Here is a 21,294-nt window from a genome sequence, read left to right on the forward strand (position 1 = left end):
ATACATTATACTTACCTTCTGATGGCCCCCGGTGTCTTTATCCGATGTGTCCTGGCTTTCCGGCAGCTCGCGGTAGACTAAAGGACCTGTGGTAACCTGTGGTAACGTCATTTAGTCATGTGACGGGTCACGCGACCGCTGACGTCGGCAGGCCATCAGAAGGTAAGTATATATTTATTTTTTACCATTCTTTTACGGTCACACTATATAAATGCCGGTTGCATGGATTTATATAGTGTGACCAAGTTGTCAAGTACTTTTCCAAGTGATGCTAAAATTGATTGGAAAGCGCTTGACAACCCGCATGTGGAAATGCATGTGAAGAACGCTTCATATCCGCTTGTCCCTGGCAGGAAAAACGCATGTACAAACACATTTGAAACACAAAAATACATATAAACAGACATCACACAATGATATCTGCCTGCACACACACACACACACACTCACTCACTCAATCACTCACACACACACACTCTCACACATACACACTCACCATCCCCCGGCTCAGCTCCAGTCCTCCAGCTCCTCTCCGATGCAGCAGTGCAGCACGCACTGCGTGACGTCACACTAGCAGACATGGCCGCGCACAGGGCCGTGTCTCCTAGCTGTGACTCGGCCGGGCCAGCACACAGGGAAGTTAACAGGTGCAGTGCTGGCCCGGCCGAAGAAGAAGTAGCAGCCGTGCGCCGCTGCTGGGGGAGCGGTCCAGGGGCCCCCCACCTCTGACTGCCAGTATGTGCCGTGGTGCCGCACATATTATAATGAGGGCAATCTGGCCATGGACGCCCCGGAGCCCCGGGCTCCCTGGAGCCCCGGAGCCCCGGGCGGTAGCCCAGATTGCCCTCATTATAATCCGCCTATGTTTGTAGGAAGGTCCAGTCCGCCCTGTCGAAGGCTTTCTCTGCATTGCTGCCTAAGAACACCAATGGGAGTTTATGTTGGATAGAGTACTACGTTAAATGGAGAACATGCCAGGTGATATCCTTGCCCTCCCTTCCCTTGATGAAGCCAGTTTGTTCTGAAGAAATAAGGCTGGGCAGATATTCAGCAATGCATTTTACTAGCATGCTAGCATATCTTGACAAGGTGACATATGTTGACAAGTTGACATATGGCGGACTGTATCACTCACACATCATACACCTCCACTATGCTAGCCAAAGTGTTAAAAAAAATTTAGTTTCAACGCAATAATTTCCAAACACTTTTTCAATCAATTTTACAAATTTTTGCCTATTTTAAGAGAAAATGCTTGGGTTTCCAATCACGAATCCGAATGTGCCATATTCGTGCCGAATTTGAAACTTGTAATCGTTTTTCAAACATATTCACTCATCACTTCTCTTGAGTGGCACATTCGGATTCGTGAGCAGAGGGACGTGTTTGATGAGGGGAGGGGTTGGGGAGAGCTGACAGGAGCTCAGAGCAGCGCCATGCTTGAAATCTTTTTTTTTTCCCATAACTTTATGTGTGCAAATCACAGCTAGCCAATCAGGACGCAGGAAGCATCCACACTGTCCAGGCACAAGGACTTGTGCCATTGGCTGCTGAAATCACAGGTCCTCTCTATACAAAGAGCGGACATGTTGTGTTAGCGCCATTTTCTGATTAAAGTCACAGAGGCTGCTGCTGACTCTGCTCCTGGATTCATTAGATTTTAGCTAGTTAGATAGGCGGTTGCTTCTAAGTCAGATAGTTTAGATAGCTAGTATCATGTGTGTCTGTGAAATCGACTTTCCAGCAGATTTTTTTTTCTTGTGCCATTACTGTGGTCCAGACAAAGATAGCAGGGCTCATGTCATAGAAGTCTGTAGTACTCCTTTAAAAATCTATTTTTTTCACTTGCCAATGTGATACAGCAAGCCATAGTAGCCCACCTTGTCATTTTGTGGGGTTGAAATTTAGCTGTATGCAGAGCTTCTGCAGAGTAAAAAAATCTATTTTGTTCATTTGCTAACATTTTGTTTTGTTTTCAATGTTTTGTTGATTGAAAGTCAGGAACAACAAAGAGTAATACAACATCAATTGAATTGGATCGTAAAGGTTTTAGGTCATATCAATCGAATGTTTGGAATACAAATGAATTAAGAGGAATAAAAATATTTCTCGTAGAGTATATTATAGTCATTGAAACAACGAAGCTAATGAAATTAGGTATGACAATTCAAGATTTTCCAAGTATTTTGGAATAAAACATTACAGAAAAGAAACAGATTATGTGAAACAACTAGAACAATTGAAGTATGAGGGGAAAAAAATGCTGTTTGGGGAATAGATGGAGGAAGTTGAAGAGGAGATGGGTGTAGAAGCAAGGGGGGTGGTCCAGATGTTGCCTAGTATTATCATAGCGTTATTAATAGAGGCTACGTGCCAAGAGATAAAAAGTTAGCTAAGATTCTGTAATTCTGCCAAGGTGTCCACACACAATGGAAAGAAGTTAGGTTATGTAGTCAGAGAGCAGCTAATTTTTCAGTATGGTATAATTGATCGATCTTGAGGAGTAATTGTTTCTTATTTGGAATATTAGTTGTGTGCCATAATGGCAGTATAAGGAGTTTACAAGCTGCTAGAACAAAAGAAACTAGTTTGGATAGGGTTTTATTATTGGATTTAATTGGGAAATTTAAAAATATTTGTTCAGGAGTTAGTTTTATGAGCATGTGGAGAAGTTCTGTCAGGGTTTGAGAGACTATCTTCCAGAATTCTTGAATGACCGGGCAAGACCACCGCATATGAAGGTAGGATCCTTTATCTCTTTCACAATTCCAGCGAAGGTCGGAGGTGGAGGGGAACCATTTATCGGACTGAAGAGGTGTTGTATACCATTGAGTAATTATTTTATAGAAGTTTCCTTGGACTCTAACACAATGTAGGGGGGCATGTTAAAAATTATATATGTGTGCTCTTCTGAGGAATATCTCTTTTAAGCAATATATTGTAGAGACATGCAAATTCATATGTGGTGAGTGGTCTAGAGGGGTCACCATAAGTCATTGTCTGAAGCACTGTCTTTTTTAAAGATTTGTAGTGAAGAAAAGTAATATTGGATAGTGTGGGTAAAGCCTTCATTTCCTGATAGGGACTAAAAGAGCCATCCTTTAATAGGTGATCTATTAAGGGGGAAGCATCTGGGTTTCTACTTATATTATGTACCATGGATTTCTCTAAGCTTGACGCCATAAAGTCCGGCACTCGAGATAAAGGGGAAAGGGGAGGAGAGAGAGAATCTGCAACTGATCTCCAGCAATTAGCCATTGTACAGGTTAGAAGATTGTGAAATGTGTTTTTATGTGTTAAGGCGGGGGACGAAAAGATTATGGAGCATAACGGAATGGGAAACATATGTTCCTCCATATTGAGCCAGGGTTTCCGCTGAAGTTTTCTGATCCAATCAATAGTCCTGGAAAGTGTGGCTGCTTGGTAGTAAAATGGATATTGGGAGCTCCCATACCACCCGATCTCTTAGAGAGCAAAAGGGTATGTGAGTTAAGTCTCGATTTGTGTTTGTTCCAGATGTATTTAAAGAAAAATGAATTGATTTTGGTTAGGTATGTTTTTCATAATGTGATGGGTAGCATTTGGAATAAGAAAATGAATTTGGGCAAGGGGCAATAGAATACTTTTAATTAGGTTTTTCCTACCAATCCAGGAGAGATAGGGGGCTCTCGATCTCTTAGTATGTTTCATGACTGATGCAAGAAGAGGTTTATAGCTTAGATTAAATAGATCCCTATAGGATGTACCTATCTTAATGCCAAAGTATGAGTTGTAATTATCGGACCAACGGAATGAAAATTGAGATTTATAGCGTTCTATAGTTTGTGTGGGTATGTTAATGCTCAATGCCTCAGATTTAGATAAGTTTATTTTAAAATTGGACAGGGAACCATACCTCTCCACAATCTGCATAAGGGCTGGGATGCCCTTGTTTTGTCGTGTCATTGTGATTAGATGGTCATCAGCAAAGGCCATGGTTTTGTGGTGTATCCCATGTAAGTTTACTCCCACTATTTCACAACATTGGTTGATGGATTTAATTAAGGGTTCCTTCGCCATTATAAATAAAAGGGGGGAGAGGGGACAGCCCTGCCTTGTTCCATTATTTATAGTAAATGGTTTAGTGAGGGAATTATTGAGTTTGATTTTGGCTGAGGGATGACTGTACATTTGGAGTATTGCTGCTATAACATCAGAGGGAAAATTAAAGCATCTAAGTGCCTCTTGTAGGAAGGTCAAGTCCACCCTGTTGAATGCTTTCTCCGCATCAGTGCCTAAGAGCACCAATGGAAGTTTATGTTGGACAGAGTACTACATTAAATGGAGAACACGCCAAGCGTTATCCTTGCCCCCCCCCCTCCTTGATGAAGCTAGTTTGGTCTGAAGAAATGGGGCTTGGCAGATAGTCAGCAATGTGTTTTGCTAGCATACTAGCATATGTTTTAAGATCTACATTTAGTAAGGATATCGGTCTGTAATTACTACAGCATTCTGGATACTTACCTTCTTTATGTATAAAAGAGATGTGAGCTTCCATTCATTGAGGGGGAAAGGACTCGCCTTGGAGTATTCTGTTAACACATTTTAAGAAAGTTCTAATATCTTAGAGAAGGTCTTATAATATGTAACAGGTAGACCATCAGGGCCCGGGGCTTTCCCTATAGGGTTATTTAACCCCTTTACAACACAAGGTTTGCACGTTAATGACCAGGCCAATTTTTACAATTCTGACCACTGTCACTTTATGAGGTAATTATTCTGGAATGCTTCAATGGATCCCCCTGATTCTGAGACAGTTTTTTTCGTGACATATTGTACTTCATAATTGTGGTAAAATTTCACTTGTGTTTATTTGTGAAAAAAACGGAAATTTAGCAATTTTCAAAATTTGAATTTTTATGCCCTTAAATCAGAGAAATATGTCACACAAAATAGTTAATAAATAACATTTCCCACATGTCTACTTTACATCACTACAATTTTAGAACCAAATTTTTTTTTTATTGGGGAGCTATAAGGGTTAAAAGTTGACCAGCGATTTCTCATTTTTCCAACAAAATTTACAAAAGCATTTTTTTAGGGACCACATCACATTTGAAGTCACTTTGAGGGGTCTTTATGACAGAAAACACCCAAAAGTGACACCATTCTAAAAACTGCACCCCTCAAGGTGCTCAAAACCACATTCAAGAACTTTATTAACCCTTCAGGTGCTTCACAGGAACATTTAACTTTTTTCACAAAAATGTTACTTTAGTACTTTAGACCAAATTTTTTTATTTTCACAGGGGTAACAGGAAAAAATGGACCCCAAAATTTGTTGTGCAATTTCCCCTGAGCACGCAGATACCCCATATTTGGGGAAAAAACACTGTTTGGGTGCATGGCAGGGTTCGGAAGCGAAGGAGCGACATTTGACTTTTTGACTCCCCTTCAGGGAACTTATCTAGATGTGTGGTGAGCACTTTGAACCCCCAGGTGCTTCACAGAAGTTTATAACATTGAGCCGTAAAAATAAAATTTTCACATTTTTCCCACAAAAATGTTTTTCAGCCCCCAATTTTCATAAGGGTAACAGGAGAAATTGCACCATGCAGTTTGTTGTGCAATGTCTCCTGAATAAGCAGATACCCCATATGTGGGGGGAAACTACTGTTTGGGCGCACGGCAGGGTTTGGAAGGGAAGGAGCGCCATTTGACTTTTTGATTATAAAATTAGCTTGAATAATTAGCGGATGCCATGTTGCGTTTGGAGAGCTCCTGATGTGCCTAAACAGTGGAAACCCCCCATAAGTGACACCATTTTGGAAACTAGACCCCATAGGGAACTTATCTAGATGTGTGGTGAGCTCCCTAAACCCCCAAGTGCTTTACAGACGTTTATAACTTGGAGCCGTGAAAATAAAAAAAATCTAACTTTTTCCACAAAAATTATGTTTTAGCCCCAATTTTTTTATTTTCACAAGGGTAAGAGGAGAAAATGGACCCCAAAAACTTTTTTGCAATTCTCCTGAGTACGGCAATACCCCATATGTGGGGAAAATACAGTGTTTGGGCGCACGGCAGAGTTCAGAAGGGAAGGAGCACTGTGTGAATTTTTGAACGCAAAATTGTCTGGAATTGAGAGCGGACGCCATGTCGCGTTTGGAGAGCCCCTGATGTGCCTAAATAGTGGAAACCCCCCACAAGTAACCCCATTTTGGAAACTACACTCCTCAAGGATATTATCAAGGGGTATAGCGAACATTTTGAACCCAGAAGTACGACACAGAATTTGATAACATCATATTGAATAAGTTGTCATTAGTCTTGAGCGCAAGTGCTCGCTACTTGAGTTTGCATCGGGTACTCAGGTATGCACCATGTATCGTGCATGCTCGAGTGACATGCTCGAGTCCCCCCCCGCATGTTTCACAGTTATTAGACACCCCAAAAAATCCATGCGGGGATCGTTCGTGCATGGCAGGCAATCCCCGTGAGGTTTTTTTGGCCGCGAAGCATATGGGGCGGAGACTCTAGCATGTCACTCGAGCACCCGCGATACTCAGTGCATACCCGAGCACCCGATGCAAACTCAAGTAGCGAGCAGTTGCGCTCAACACTAGTCATCATATCGTCATCTTTTTTATTTACTATTGAAAAAAATCCCAATCCTAACCCCAATCCTAATACAACCTCAACCTCAACCCTAACCCTAGCCCAACCCTAACCTTAGCCCAACCCTAACCCTAACCCCAACCCTAACCCTAGCCCAACCCTAACCCTAGCCCAACCCTAACCCTAACCAAAGCCCAACCATAACCATAGCCCAACCCTAACCCCAACCCCAACCCTAACCCTAGCCCGACCCTAACCTCAGCCCCAACCCTAACCCTAGTCCAACCCTAACCCTAACCCTAGCACAACCCAAACCGTAACCCTAACCCTAGAGTTTATTATTTACGCCGTTCCTCGTGCGGTATAAGTGATTAGATGACTTTATTCTTCGGGTCGGTGCGATTACAGCGATACCAGAATCATATCGGGTTTTTATGATTGCCAGCTGTCACACACTAAAAGACGCATTTTTTTGTAAAATCTAGTTTTTGCATCTCCATATTTTGAGAGCTATAATTTTTCCAGATTTTGGAAGACAGAGTCATGTGACAGCTTGTTTTTTGCGGGACAAGTTGACTTTTTATTTGTACCATTTTCAGGCACGTGACATTTTTTGATCTCTTTCCATTCCGATTTTTGAGAGACAGAATAAACAAAAACCAACAATTCAGGAATGGTTTTGTTTTTTTCATTTTTTTATGCTGTTCCGCGTGTGGTAAAATTAATAAGGCAGCTTTATTCTTCGGGTCAGTTTGTTTACAGCAGTACCACATTTATACAATTTTTCTATGTTTTGGTGCTTTTACACAATAAAAGCTATTTTATAGAAAAAAATATTTTTTTGCATCGCTTTATTCTGAGAGCTATAACTTTTGTATTTTTCGGCTGATGGAGCTGTATGGCGGCTTGACGTTTTCAGCGGTGCCATTTTTATTTATATTCGTCTTTTTGATTGCACCTTATTCCATTTTTTGTTTGGCGCTATGCTGATATAGCATTGTTTTTTTTTTACCGTGTTCACCAAAGGGGTTAACTAGTGGGACAATTTTATAGGTCAGGTCGTTCCGGACGCGGCGATACCAAATATGTGTACTTTTACTGTTTTGCTTTTTTTCACAATAATATTTATTGATGGGTACACTATATTTTTATTTATATGGATTATTTTTTTATTTTTTTTTTATATTTTTACAAAAATTATAATTTTTTTTCATTTTTTAACACTTTTTTTACTTTTATACTTTGTCCCACTTTGGGACTTTCACTTTTTTTACTCTGATCGCCTGTATAGTATAGGGATGGAGCACCATCCCTGTGCTGTACAGGCTGTCAGCGCTGCAGATGCAGAAGATACTTTGGTCATGCACTGCGCATGACCAAAGTATCTTCCTGCTGTCTGGTGATGCGTATGTTGTCATGACGACATTGGATCGCGATCACCTCCCCTTGCCCCCGCAATGATGCGATCGACTTCAATCGCAGCATTGCGGGGGTTAATGTGCCAGGATCAGTGTGGGACCGCTCCCAGCACATAGCACCGGGTGTCAGCTGTGACAATCAGCTGACACCAGGCGGCGATCGCGCCCGCACAGCCTGTGTGTGGGGGTGAAATCAACAGGGCGTACTAATACGTACCTGGCTCTTAAAGCCCAGGGCGCAGGTACGTATTAGTACGTCTTGGGCTTTTAAGGGGTTAACAATGTGGACTGGATCTCCCTTATATCAAATGGTTTGGAAATAGCTGTTTGCTGATCTATTTATAATTTAGGTAATAGAGATGAGCAGTGTTCGACTTGAACTGTTCGCCAATCTCAAATTCGAGCTGTTTTGGGCGGTGTTCGAGCCGTTCGGCGAACACGAACGATTTGAAAAAAATTTGGCTGTTCAAGGTTATGTTCGATAACTGTTCGTGCACCAAAATCATAACTGGATTTTTTCTCAGTAATGATGAAAATTAATGTTAATACGCAGTTTGAGTGTACAGCGGGGCGGGGGGAGGGGCAGGGGATGGATCTCTGCAGGAATAATGAAGATCTCCATTTTTTTTTCTCTTTCCCGCATTTACAGTGGGGAGGTGCAATCTGTCAACCTATCAGCAGCGCACACACGGAGCGAAGTGCTTTTTTTCACACAAGCAAGGGCATGTGTCATTGGCAGTCTATGTCACATGTCTTGCCCTATAAGACCCAGCCATTTTCCCCGTCGCCACCATTTTCTCACTGCTGCAACTGCGTGTTAGACGGCACCGCTGTTGCTGTGTGAGCTATACCTTGTTAATTTCAAGCCAATTTTCGCACATATCTACAGATAGCTTGGGAGTAGGGAATAGTTGTGATTGCAATCCTTTTAAGGACTAGGTTACAGCATTTCCTATGACTTTTATCAGGCAGGTCTGTGCTCTTAAATAGATAGGTTGGGAGTAAAGACTAATTGTAAATGCAGTCCTTTTCAGGACTAAGTTAGATCAGTTCCTATCAGTTTTTGCCAGGTAGGTCTGTGCCAGTGCTGTGCAAGTTTTTTTCACAGCATTTAGCTAAATCTAGCAAAGCTAATCCTTTTTGGCTTATTGCAGTGTGTTAGTCAGTGGAGTAGCCTATCTGTGTTGCAAGCTACACCACCTGTGTATAGAATACCAATTTTTTTACTGCACCTAGTGAAGTAAAACCTTTTGGGCATAGCATCATTCTATTAGTCCATCTATACTGACCTCCATCAGGTTGCAAATTGAATATAATTTTTTTCTGCATCTAGCTCTGAAAAAATATTTGGCCTTCTAGCAGTGTGTGGGACTTGTTCTATTAGTCCATCTATACTGACCTCCATCAGGTTGCAAATTGAATATAATATTTTTCTGCATCTATCTCTGAAAAAATATTTGGCCTTCTAGCAGTGTGTGGGACTTGTTCTATTAGTCCATCTATACTGACCTCCATCAGGTTGCAAATTGAATATAAGTTTTTTCTGCATCTACCTCTGAAAAAATATTTGGGCTTCTAGCTGTGTGTGGGACTTGTTCTATTAGTCCATCTATACTGACCTCCATCAGGTTGCAAATTGAATATAATATTTTTCTGCATCTAGCGCTGAAAAAATATTTGGCCTTCTAGCAGTGTGTGGTACTGGTTCTATTAGTCCATCTATACTGACCTCCATCAGGTTGCAAATTGAATATAATATTTTTCTGCATCTAGCTCTGAAAAAATATTTGGGCTTATAGCAGTGTGTGGGACTTGTTCTATTAGTCCATCTATACTGACCTCCATCAGGTTGCAAATTGAATGTAATATTTTTCTGCATCTAGCTCTGAAAAAATATTTGGCCTTCTAGCAGTGTGTGGGACTTGTTCTATTAGTCCATCTATACTGACCTCCATCAGGTTGAAAATTGAATATAATATTTTTCTGCATCTACCTCTGAAAAAATATTTGGCCTTCTAGCAGTGTGTGGGACTTGTTCTATTAGTCCATCTATACTGACCTCCATCAGGTTGCAAATTGAATATAATATTTTTCTGCATCTACCTCTGAAAAAATATTTGGCCTTCTAGCAGTGTGTGGGACTTGTTCTATTAGTCCATCTATACTGACCTCCATCAGGTTGCAAATTGAATATAATATTTTTATGCATCTACCTCTGAAAAAATATTTGGGCTTCTAGCTGTGTGTGGGACTTGTTCTATTAGTCCATCTATACTGACCTCCATCAGGTTGCAAATTGAAAATAATATTTTTCTGCATCTAGCTCTGAAAAAATATTTGGCCTTCTAGCAGTGTGTGGGACTTGTTCTATTAGTCCATCTATACTGACCTCCATCAGGTTGCAAATTGAATATAATATTTTTCTGCATCTAGCTCTGAAAAAATATTTGGCCTTCTAGCAGTGTGTGGGACTTGTTCTATTAGTCCATCTATACTGACCTCCATCAGGTTGCAAATTGAATATAATTTTTTTCTGCATCTACCTCTGAAAAAATATTTGGGCTTCTAGCTGTGTGTGGGACTTGTTCTATTAGTCCATCTATACTGACCTCCATCAGGTTGCAAATTGAATATAATATTTTTCTGCATCTAGCTCTGAAAAAATATTTGGCCTTCTAGCAGTGTGTGGTACTGGTTCTATTAGTCCATCTATACTGACCTCCATCAGGTTGCAAATTGAATATAATATTTTTCTGCATCTAGCTCTGAAAAAATATTTGGGCTTCTAGCAGTGTGTGGGACTTGTTCTATTAGTCCATCTATACTGACCTCCATCAGGTTGCAAATTGAATGTAATATTTTTCTGCATCTAGCTCTGAAAAAATATTTGGCCTTCTAGCAGTGTGTGGGACTTGTTCTATTAGTCCATCTATACTGACCTCCATCAGGTTGCAAATTGAATATAATATTTTTCTGCATCTACCTCTGAAAAAATATTTGGCCTTCTAGCAGTGTGTGGGACTTGTTCTATTAGTCCATCTATACTGACCTCCATCAGGTTGCAAATTGAATATAATATTTTTCTGCATCTACCTCTGAAAAAATATTTGGCCTTCTAGCAGTGTGTGGGACTTGTTCTATTAGTCCATTTATACTGACCTCCATCAGGTTGCAAACTGAATATAATATTTTTCTGCATCTACCTCTGAAAAAATATTTGGGCTTCTAGCTGTGTGTGGGACTTGTTCTATTAGTCCATCTATACTGACCTCCATCAGGTTGCAAATTGAATATAATATTTTTCTGCATCTAGCTCTGAAAAAATATTTGGCCTTCTAACAGTGTGTGGGACTTGTTCTATTAGGCCATCTATACTGACCTCCATCAGGTTGCAAATTGAATATAATATTTTTCTGCATCTAGCTCTTAAAAAATATTTGGCCTTCTAGCAGTGTGTGGGACTTGTTCTATTAGTCCATCTATACTGACCTCCATCAGGTTGCAAATTGAATATAATTTTTTTCTGCATCTAGCTCTGAAAAAATATTTGGGCTTCTAGCTGTGTGTGGGACTTGTTCTATTAGTCCATCTATACTGACCTCCATCAGGTTGCAAATTGAATATAATTTTTTTCTGCATCTAACCCAGACAATAGTTTTGGCCTAATACCACAGTTTGGCCACTCAGCTCTGCTCAGTTCCCATCCATTGTTTTTTTGTGCAAACAACTCCAGAGTTGTGAATTAGTTAACCACCAAAATGAGTGGAAAAAGGCCTGCTGCTGGTGGAAAGGGGAATAGGCGTGTTGGGAAGGGGAAAAAAGGTTGTGTCCGTGGAGTAGGTGTTAAAGCAACAGTAACATCTGCAGAAGAAAGACCATCTTCCAGCAAAACTAAAATGTCTACTTCTTTTAGCGGACAATGTGATAAGATCCCTTTCTTACGGCCACGCCAATCGCTACAAATTCCAGATGAGGCACAAAAACAGCAGGTGCTTCAACGGATATCAAGTGCTCCTTTAAGTGTGCTCTCCTCCACATCAACTTCAACATCACAAATACTCCAGTCCTCAGCAGTGTCACCCCAATCGCACTTGCTTCCTCACAGCTCCCAAATCTCCAGCTGCCCGTCTGAGTATGAGGTAGAACAGATGGTTGAGTCTGCAGAGCTGTTTACTCATACTATAGCCTGGGAATCAGAGGTTGGCTCCAGAGCTTCTGTGAATCCAGACGAGGAAATGATCTGCACTGATGCCCAGAATCTTTATGAGTCGGATCCAGGACCAGACGCAGAAGGTTCTGACCAAAATGTAGACCCTCATTCCCAAACTGTAACTCCTGTTGGTGGAGACAATGAGGAAGACGATGATGAGACTCAAATACCAGATTGGAGCGACAACTTTAGTTTTTTGTCAGGGCAGGAACAGGTTGGCTCTGAGGACGACGGGTGTGATAACACACAGGGTGATGATGATGAGGTTGGAGATCCCACTTACTGTCAACCCACAGTCAGCCAAGAGATGAGGTCAGCAGAGGAGGTGGAGGAGGATGCTAGTGATGACGAGGTCAGGTTGCGCCTTCCTGGACAGAGACGTAGTACTGGAAGCACGTCAACAACTGCATCCTCAAACACAACTCTGCCTCTGACCACAAGTTGTGGTGGCTCTTCAGGTCGCATGGGTGCTAAGCCTTGCATAGCCTGGGCATTTTTTCAGATCGATAAAGATGACCCAACTCGTGTTATCTGTAACATTTGTCAACAAAAGCTAAGTAGAGGCCAAAAAATACATAGTTTGAGTTCTTCATGCATGAACCGGCACATGGACATGAAGCATAAGTTGCAGTGGGAAGCTCACTGTGCTACAATGCGGCCTAGCCGGCCGGGCCAACCACCGTCTGCCCCATCTTGTGCATCTGCGGCCTCTTCATCCTCTGTGACTGGGGGGACAGCAGTCACACCTGTTTTGGAACGCAGACCTGCCACCTCTTTACCCGCAACAGCCAGCGTGATTGGCAGATCATCATTTTCTTTGGAGGTGGTAACACCAGCTGGTGTTGAGCGCTGTCCGACATCGATAGCACCACCTTTGGATCAAGGCAACCTAACATGTCCGCCTGCATCTTCCTCACAGACCGGCAGTTTGCCGGGGACACCCTTATCAACCCCGTCTAGGCACAACAGCCAGCCCTCAGTCCCTCAGATGTGGACAAGTAAAAGACCATTTCCTCCTAGCCATGAGAAAGCTAAGAGGTTGAATTTCACCATCTGCAAGCTCTTGGCTACAGAAATGCTGCCTTTCCGCCTGGTGGACACAGAGGATTTTCGAGACCTTATGTCCGTGGCAGTGCCCCAGTACCAGATGCCCAGTCGGCACTACTTCTCAAAGAAAGATGTGCCTGCGCTCCACCAGCATGTCGCACACAACATCACCGCTTCTTTGAGAAACTCTGTGTGTGACAGGGTGCATTTCACCACAGACACTTGGACGAGTAGGCATGGACAGGGGCGTTACATGTCGCTGACTGGGCACTGGGTAACTATGGTGACAGCAGGACAAGGGGCTGCTGTCCAAGTCTTGCCGTCCCCACGAGTTGTGCGTCAATCCTCTTTATGTCAAAGTTCCTCCACTGTTTCTGCCTCCTCAACCTCCTCTCAGTCCTCCACCTGCACCCAAAGCCTGTCTGGTCATGCCACAAGCTTTCTAACTGCGCAGAAGGGATCCTGCACACCTCCTTACTATGCTGGCAGTAGGGCTCAACGTCATCAAGCGGTTTTTACTTTGAAATGTCTGGAAAATGTGAGTCACACAGCTGAGGAGTTGTGGTCAGCTCTGGAGAACCAATTTCATGAATGGTTGTCTCCACTGGACCTGAAACCAGGGAAGGCCGTGTGCGACAATGCTGCAAACCTGGGTGCGGCCCTTCGCCGGGGCAATGTCACACACGTGCCTTGTATGGCTCACGTGTTGAACCTGGTTGTCCAGCAATTTTTAGCCCACTATCCCGGACTAGATGGCCTTCTGCAGAGGGCACGGTCGCTGTGTGCTCACTTCCGCCGTTCGCATCCCGCAGCTCAGCGACTTACATCTCTACAGAAGTCGTTGGGCCTGCCACTTCACCGGCTAAAATGCGATGTGCCTACCCGGTGGAATTCAACTCTGCACATGTTGCAGCGACTGTGGCAGCACCGATAAGCCCTGGTGCAATACGTTCTGACGTATAGCCTGGGCCAACGGGATCCAGAGGTGGGGCAAATCATGCTGGAGGAGTGGTCTCAGATCAGGGACCGATGCACCCTTCTGCACAGTTTTGAAATGGCGACGAAGATGTTTAGCGGTGACGATGCCATTATCAGCATGACTATTCCGGTGATTTACATGCTGGAGCACATGTTAAACAGAATTCGGAGTCAGGTGGTGGCACAAGAGGAGGTGGAGGAAGTAGAGGAGGAGGAGTTGTATGCGGAAGGGCTAAGGTCCAGACGGTCGGCAGCACCAAGGCGGCAGGCATGTGAGGGTGGGGGAGATGGTTTTACCAGGGCGCATGGTAGCAGCCAAACTAGTGAGGAAGATGCAGGAGCCCAGGAAGAAGTGGAGGACGAACTGATGGAAGACTCATCAGAAGAGGGAGACCTTGATCACATTTCTTTTGTGCGAGGTTGGGGGGAGAGGACAGAGGAAGGAAGCATGATTGTTACCTCGCCACCAACACAACAGGGACTTGGTGCTCCTGGATGCGCAAGACACATGAGTGCCTTCTTGCTGCACTACCTGCAACATGACCCTCGAATTGGGAGAATTAGAAATAATCCTGACTACTGGGTTGCCACACTGTTAGATCCCCAGTACAAAAGTAAATTTGCAGAAATAATTCCTGCCATAGAAAGGGATGCACGCATGCAGGAGTATCAGCAGAGACTGTTGCGGAATCTTACATGTGCTTTTCCACAAAACACCAGTGGTGCACGTAGTGAATCTCACAGTTCCAACTTGCCAACCGTGGGACCGTCAAGTGTTCAGCACTCAAACCGTAACAGAAACAAAGTATCTGCTGGTAACATCAATTTTGCGGAATCATTTCACCACTTTTTTAGCTCATCCTTTGCAAGGCCACAGGAGACAAGAAGTCTGACACATAGTCAACGCCTAGAGACGATGGTACAAGAGTATCTCCAAGTAAACATTGAAGCCATGACTGTGTCAGTGGACCCTTGCTCTTTTTGGGCTTCCAATCTGGATAAATGGCCGGAGCTCGCCACTTACGCCTTGGAGATCTTGTCATGCCCCGCAGCCAGCGTTCTGTCTGAACGTGTGTTCAACGCTGCTGGTCGTGTGCTGACAGATAAGAGCACGCGGCTCTCCACTGATAATGTAGACAGACTCACGTTCATAAAGATGAACAAATCATGAATCCGAAATGACTTTTCTACCCCTGTGTCATCCTGGGGAGAGTAAAAGCTTGATGATTGGTTAAAATCACCTCACCAAACGTTTTAAGCTTTCAGATTACTAATCATGTTTATCTGTATCTTGGCTGGAAAATAATTTGGGCTTTGTAGCAGTGTGCAGTACTGATTCTATTAGGCCATCTATACTAAGCTCCACCAGATTTAAAATTAACAATAATTTTTAGCTGCATCTAGCCCGGAAAATAATTTTGGGGCTCCGAGATGCGCAAGACACATAAGTGCCTTCTTGCTGCACTACCTGCAACATGACCCTCAGATTGTCAGAATTCGAAGTAATCCTGACTACTGGGTTGCCACACTCTTAGATCCCCCACACTCTTCGATCAACCTTTTCATTTTAATAAAGACCAAAAAAATGGTAATTTTTGAAATTATAAGCATTAGCAGGTTATTAGAAACTGAAATCAAACAGTTTTCAACTCAAAACTTTATTCTAGGTGATGTTACATTTGCACATAGGACCCCTTGTTGGAAAGGAGCTTCTGAACTCTCTCGTCCATTGAATTTGTCAGGTTTTGGATGGTTTCTGCTTCAATTGTTTTGCATGAGGGCAGAATACCCTCCCAGAGCTGTTGCTTAGATGTGAACTGCCTCCCGCCATCATAGACACTCCTTTTGATGATGCTCCAGAGTTTCTGAATGGGGTAGAGGTCAGGGGAGCATGGGAGTCACACCATAAGTTTGTCCCCTTTTATGCCCATATCAGCCAGAGATGGAGATGTGTTATGTGCAGCATGAGACGGTGCATTATCATGCATGAAAATGATCTTGCTGCGGAATACACGGTTCTTCTTCTTGAACCATGGCAGGAAGTGCTGTTTGAGAAACTCCACATACATTATGGAGTTCATCTTTACCCCTTCAGGGCTGACAATCTCTCTCCCCATGATTCCAGCCCAAAACATTACTCCACTTCCTCCTTGTTGGCGCTGTAGCCGTGTTTTCTTGGGGTGTCCATCAACTAGCCATCCTCCACTCCATCCATCTGGACCATCGAGCGTTGCACTGCACTCATCCGTGAACAAAACAGTTTTGAAATCAGTCTTCATGTAATGTTTGGCCCACTGGAGCCGTTTCTGCTTGTGTGCAGTGGATAGAGGAGGTCGACAGGATGGCGTACACATAGCTGCAAACCTCTGAAGGACCCTGCATCTTGTTGTTCGGGGGACGTTGGAGGCACCAGCAGCTTCAAAAACTTGTCTGCTGCTATGACAAGGCTTTTTTGCCCCTGCTCTTTTAACCTGACGTAATTGCCTGTAGGAAAGAGTCCTCAATTTGCCCTTATCAGCACGCACACGTGTGTACTGTGAATCAGCTACATACTTCTTGATTGCCAAGACACTTCATCCTGATCATCGCACAATGTTGATTGTAGTCATGCCTTGACCTAAACACTCCACAATTTGTTGCTTCTCAGCAGCCGACACATCCTTTTTCTTTCCCATTTTGGCTGAAAATGTAGGCTGCTTAATAATGTGGGACAGCCTTCTTAAGTAGTCTTGCTGTTCATTGGACACACCCGCCAAACTAATTAGCACAGGTGTCTGCAATTGCTTACAGTGATATAAAGAGCCCTGACACACATCACCATCAATGAGTTTAACTGACAAACAAACAAATTCTTCCCTTATCACTCCTAAACACTTTTTGCATAATAATTTGGAACACAGTGTACATGTGCTTTTCCACAAAACACCAGTGGTTCACGTAGTGAATCTTACAGTTCTAACTTGCCAACCGTGGTCTGTATGGAGTTGTTCAATAAAGGGCCCAAAATTAAGATAACATAGACGGGAGAGGTCTCTATGAATAGGAATTCCTAAGAATTTGATACCCTGTGAGAGCCAGGCAAAGGGAAAGTTGGACTGGATGGAATCCTGTATGGATTTGTGGAGGGAGACATCGAGGGCCTCAGACTTCGCTGTATTGATTTTAAAATTTGACCATGTAACAAAGTGATCTATTTCAGCCATAACAGCAGGGATGGATATATGTGATTGAGTGATATATACCAGGACATCATCAGCAAATAGAGAACACTTGTACTCGGTGCCTCCCACCTCAATCCACCTAATATTGGGGTTATGGCGAATTGATGAGAGCAGGTGCTCCGTCACTAGGATGTATAAGAGAGGGAACAGAGGACATCCCTGCCTTGTCCCATTGGTGATTATGTAGTCTCCGTGGCGGCGACCCGGTTCCGTGGCTCAGGGCGGTCAAACCAGTGGCAGAACTATTTATGTGGTTTTGATGTTTAAATGTCCGACTACGCCACCCGTGGATTGCGGTCAGAGTGAACCGCCGCTGCAGGGCAGACCGCTGAGGCTGGTGTTGTGGGTGCAGCAGAGCGTAGCATAACTCCCCACGGGAGGAGTATAGCCTCAGGGCAGTGTATGCGTAGGATGGGGCTGATGGTGCAGGGCAGCAGCAGTAACAACACGGAGTCAGTGATGCAGTCCAGGGCCTTTACTTACAGTTCTTATTATCCAGACCACTTCTGCAGGTAACGGCTGCCCACGTCATACTGTGCTCACCAGGTGAGGGGCTCAGACAACTCCCAGATAACTTTTGAGCGCTTCACAGGACCCCCTTTGTGTGTCCTTTGTCTGGCCTTTCTTACGAACCCTTCTGTCCGGCTGCCTCGGGCCTCCTCTTGGTAAACTTGGCGCCATTTTCCCTGACCCTATGTGCTGCCCTCCTAGCGGGTGTAGCGAGGGGCTGCGCCACATAAAATGTCACAGCCTCCGGTTTCTAGCTGAGGGTCGTTTCCCGCCTCCACTAGTTTCGGGGACCGGTCTCCCCCTTTGGCCTGACCCCTCCACGCAGGTGGATTCGGCCGTGCAGTGGCGACTCGCCCGTCCACACCCCTGGGATCCCTTCGTTCCTCGTTCCTGGAGCCTTCTCCGCTCCTCTTCCTTCCTTCTCCCTCTTCCAGGCCTGGGCCTCTGTTACTAGGCCCGCCTCTGGAGCAGAGCTCATGCAGAGCCCCTGCTCCCTGTCACTTCTGCACAGACTTCTCTGCACTGAACTAAGATGGTGCGCACCTTTTATACTCCCTTCTCAATGCACCCAGGAACTGATTCCTCCCTGCTCCTGCACTACAGGGTTCCCCTTCCTCAGTGTTCCCTCCCCCCACTCCAGCCAGGGACAGGGACTGTCGTGCCCATCTCAGGGGCATGTTGGTCGCCCTGCCCCACGGCAATGTGGTGTAATGCATGCAGGTGTCGGGGTCCTGATCCACACTCCATCCTTACCTGAGAGTGAGATATCACACCTCTGGGTGAGGTGCAATACCTCTGCAGCAACCGAGCCCTCGAGGTGCTACAGTTCCATTTATCTTCAGCCTAGGTGACGCATTGCGATCCCCTACCCCAAGCTTTTTAAGAGAATAATATATGGCGTGCCAGGAGACTCTATGGAATGCTTTCTCAGCATCCAACGAGAGTATCTAATTACAAATTTTTAACTGCATCTAGCCCAGGAAATACTTTGCGCCTAGTAGCAGTGTCTACTAGTCAGCGGATTATCCCGGCTGTTAAGCAAGCTACACCACCTGTAGTTTGGACACTTAATTTTTTCAAAGGAAATGCTTCGGGACCACGGGATACTCAGTGAAGAGTATCAGGAGGCACCCCAAGGCATAGGGGCTGGGACTGGCGGTAGGACGCCTTGCGATGGACAGCCGAGCTCGATCCTTATGAAAGCTTTTTAACTGCAGCAGCTTTAGTGGACGCTACTGGAGCTGGAATTACGCGGCTGCTGGCATGAGACTTGCCCTTCAATAGATCCTTGTAAAAGGATTTAAAGTGTATTCATTCAAATTAGAGAGACAATTTAAATGAAAAAGCTTAGAGCTGCCTCCACCACAGGGGGCTCGCTCGACCCACCAGCAGACAGGCACCAGTATTGGGAGAGGGGGGCTGGCCTTCAGGGTCCACCGCGGCTCTGGCACAAACTGAGGTGGCACGGGCAGGAACAGACTGGCCGTGTCGGCTTCTCACTTTTTGGATTTTAGAAGGGCATGACATGCCTATATCTGTGTCTCCCCCTCCTTTTACTCCTCCACCTCTTTTCTTTTCGCATGACTATATGTACTTGTCACTTTTCCATGTGTTAGTTGTGTCTTCTGAGCAGTTTGTCAGCTTTTGGACACCTTTGAAGGTGTTTTCTATGTGTTTCTATGTGTTTTTGTTTGCCTGCCATTGGTTTTAACGGTGTTCGAAGGTGTTCGACGAACCGAACCAAACTCTAACACTACGGGGGTGGATCAACACGATTAGGTAATTTAAGTTTTGTTAAAAAGGATTGTATTTCTTGAGCTATGTAGTCTCCTCAGTCAAGCCGGCGTCTCTGTGCCCTGTAAAAAAAAAAAGGAAAAATCTACATTAAAATAACAAACACCTTATTCTCACCTGACCACAAACGTTCCGATGTCCCCCGGCGACCCAATCACCCGTTGGCAGGCGGTACACTGACAAGAGTGTGCTCGCTCCCGGCAGTGTACATCGCTGTGCTGCTTGCTGAGTTCACCGGAGTTCATCAGTTCGAGATCATCTGAGATCTCCGGGACCTCACTCTTTAATATTCCTATACAACACTGATGCAGTAAATGAGGTCACCAGAGCTGATCAGCTGATCTTCAGCTGATGAACTCAGGTGAACTCAGCCAGCAGCACAGCAATGTACACTGACAGGAGTGATTACACTCCTGTCGATGTATAGTGCTGTCTTCTACAACAGTCATATCAGTGATTGATATGACTGCTGTAGAAGTGATGCAGATCGCCATGCGATACTTGGATTACATCATGATGATGGACAGGTGAGGAATATGGTTGTTTTTTATATTATTTTTTTATAGGAGACAAGGGCTTCGGGGAGATTAATGAATACATTTTTAAACCCGTGTGTGATTTTATTTCAATAAAAGACTTTATTTTGGCCGCGTCTTTATTGAAAAAGCGTTGTAAACCTTTACTACAGGGTTAGTAATGGGGGCGTCTTATAGACGCCCCCATTACTAACCTGGGCTTCATGTCAGCCGCCAATACAAGGATGACATAAACCCCAACCTTATTACCCCACTCGCCACCGCTAGACTGCAGTGGGAAGAGCGAGGCTTAGCGCCAGATTTGGCGCATCTTATGGAGAACTTATATTATTAGCCTCGGAGAGGGCCAGGATCCATGGCCCCTTCCCTGGCTATTAATATCATTCTGCAGTTGTCTGTTTACCCTTTTCTAGTTAGATTTTATAGGGGGGGCCCTATGTCAATTTTTTTTCTAGGGCCCCCCTGTACTCTAGCCAGTAAAGGCTAAGCAAACAGCTGTGGCTGTTATTAATAGACAGGGAACATTTTTGGCTAATGGCCCCCTCCCCGGCTACTAATATCGGCTCCCATTAGTTGGCTTTCCCACTGCTGGCTATGAAAATGACGTGGGATCCAACCCCATTTTTTTTAAATTTTAAGCTATGTGCCCATGATCCGGACGTAGCATAACTTTGGACGCAGCATATTTTTGCTGCTTCCAAAACACTGCATTCTATTGAACACAGGTAAATCCGCATGTGTTCCCTGAACCATGCAGATTTACCGCATTAAGTACATTCAAGTTTCTGTTGTGGGGATTAGCAACTCCGCAAGAGAAATTGAGATGCTGTGGTCCTGAAAGACGCACCACATGTCAATGTCCATGGGTGATCCGCAGCCTCAGATGAAAGCATAGTGGACATGGGATTTCAAGAAATACCATCCACTATGCTGTAACATCTGGATGCTATGGGTTCAACGCTGTATAAACACACAACTTCAAA

General features: G+C 44.2%; 1 protein-coding gene across 2 annotated transcripts in view; it reads left to right on the top strand.

Moving 5' to 3' along the window:
• Positions 1 to 2,414: 2,414 nt before the first annotated feature.
• Positions 2,415 to 21,294, top strand: part of LOC141156828 (cytochrome P450 3A8-like) — a 459,870-nt gene continuing 440,990 nt past the window's right edge. Inside the window, exon 1 of one of the 2 annotated variants that reach the window (XM_073643251.1) lies at positions 2,415 to 2,741. The gene's annotated coding sequence lies outside the window, so the exon portion shown is untranslated. The remainder of the gene's footprint in view (positions 2,742 to 21,294) is intronic. The other variant, XM_073643242.1, reaches the window with a different exon arrangement.

Source organism: Phyllobates terribilis, unplaced genomic scaffold (genome assembly GCF_046119375.1).
Source record: "Phyllobates terribilis strain yellow unplaced genomic scaffold, ASM4611937v1 Scaffold_1__5_contigs__length_1240528914, whole genome shotgun sequence".
In the NCBI taxonomy this organism is placed as follows: domain Eukaryota; kingdom Metazoa; phylum Chordata; class Amphibia; order Anura; family Dendrobatidae; genus Phyllobates; species Phyllobates terribilis.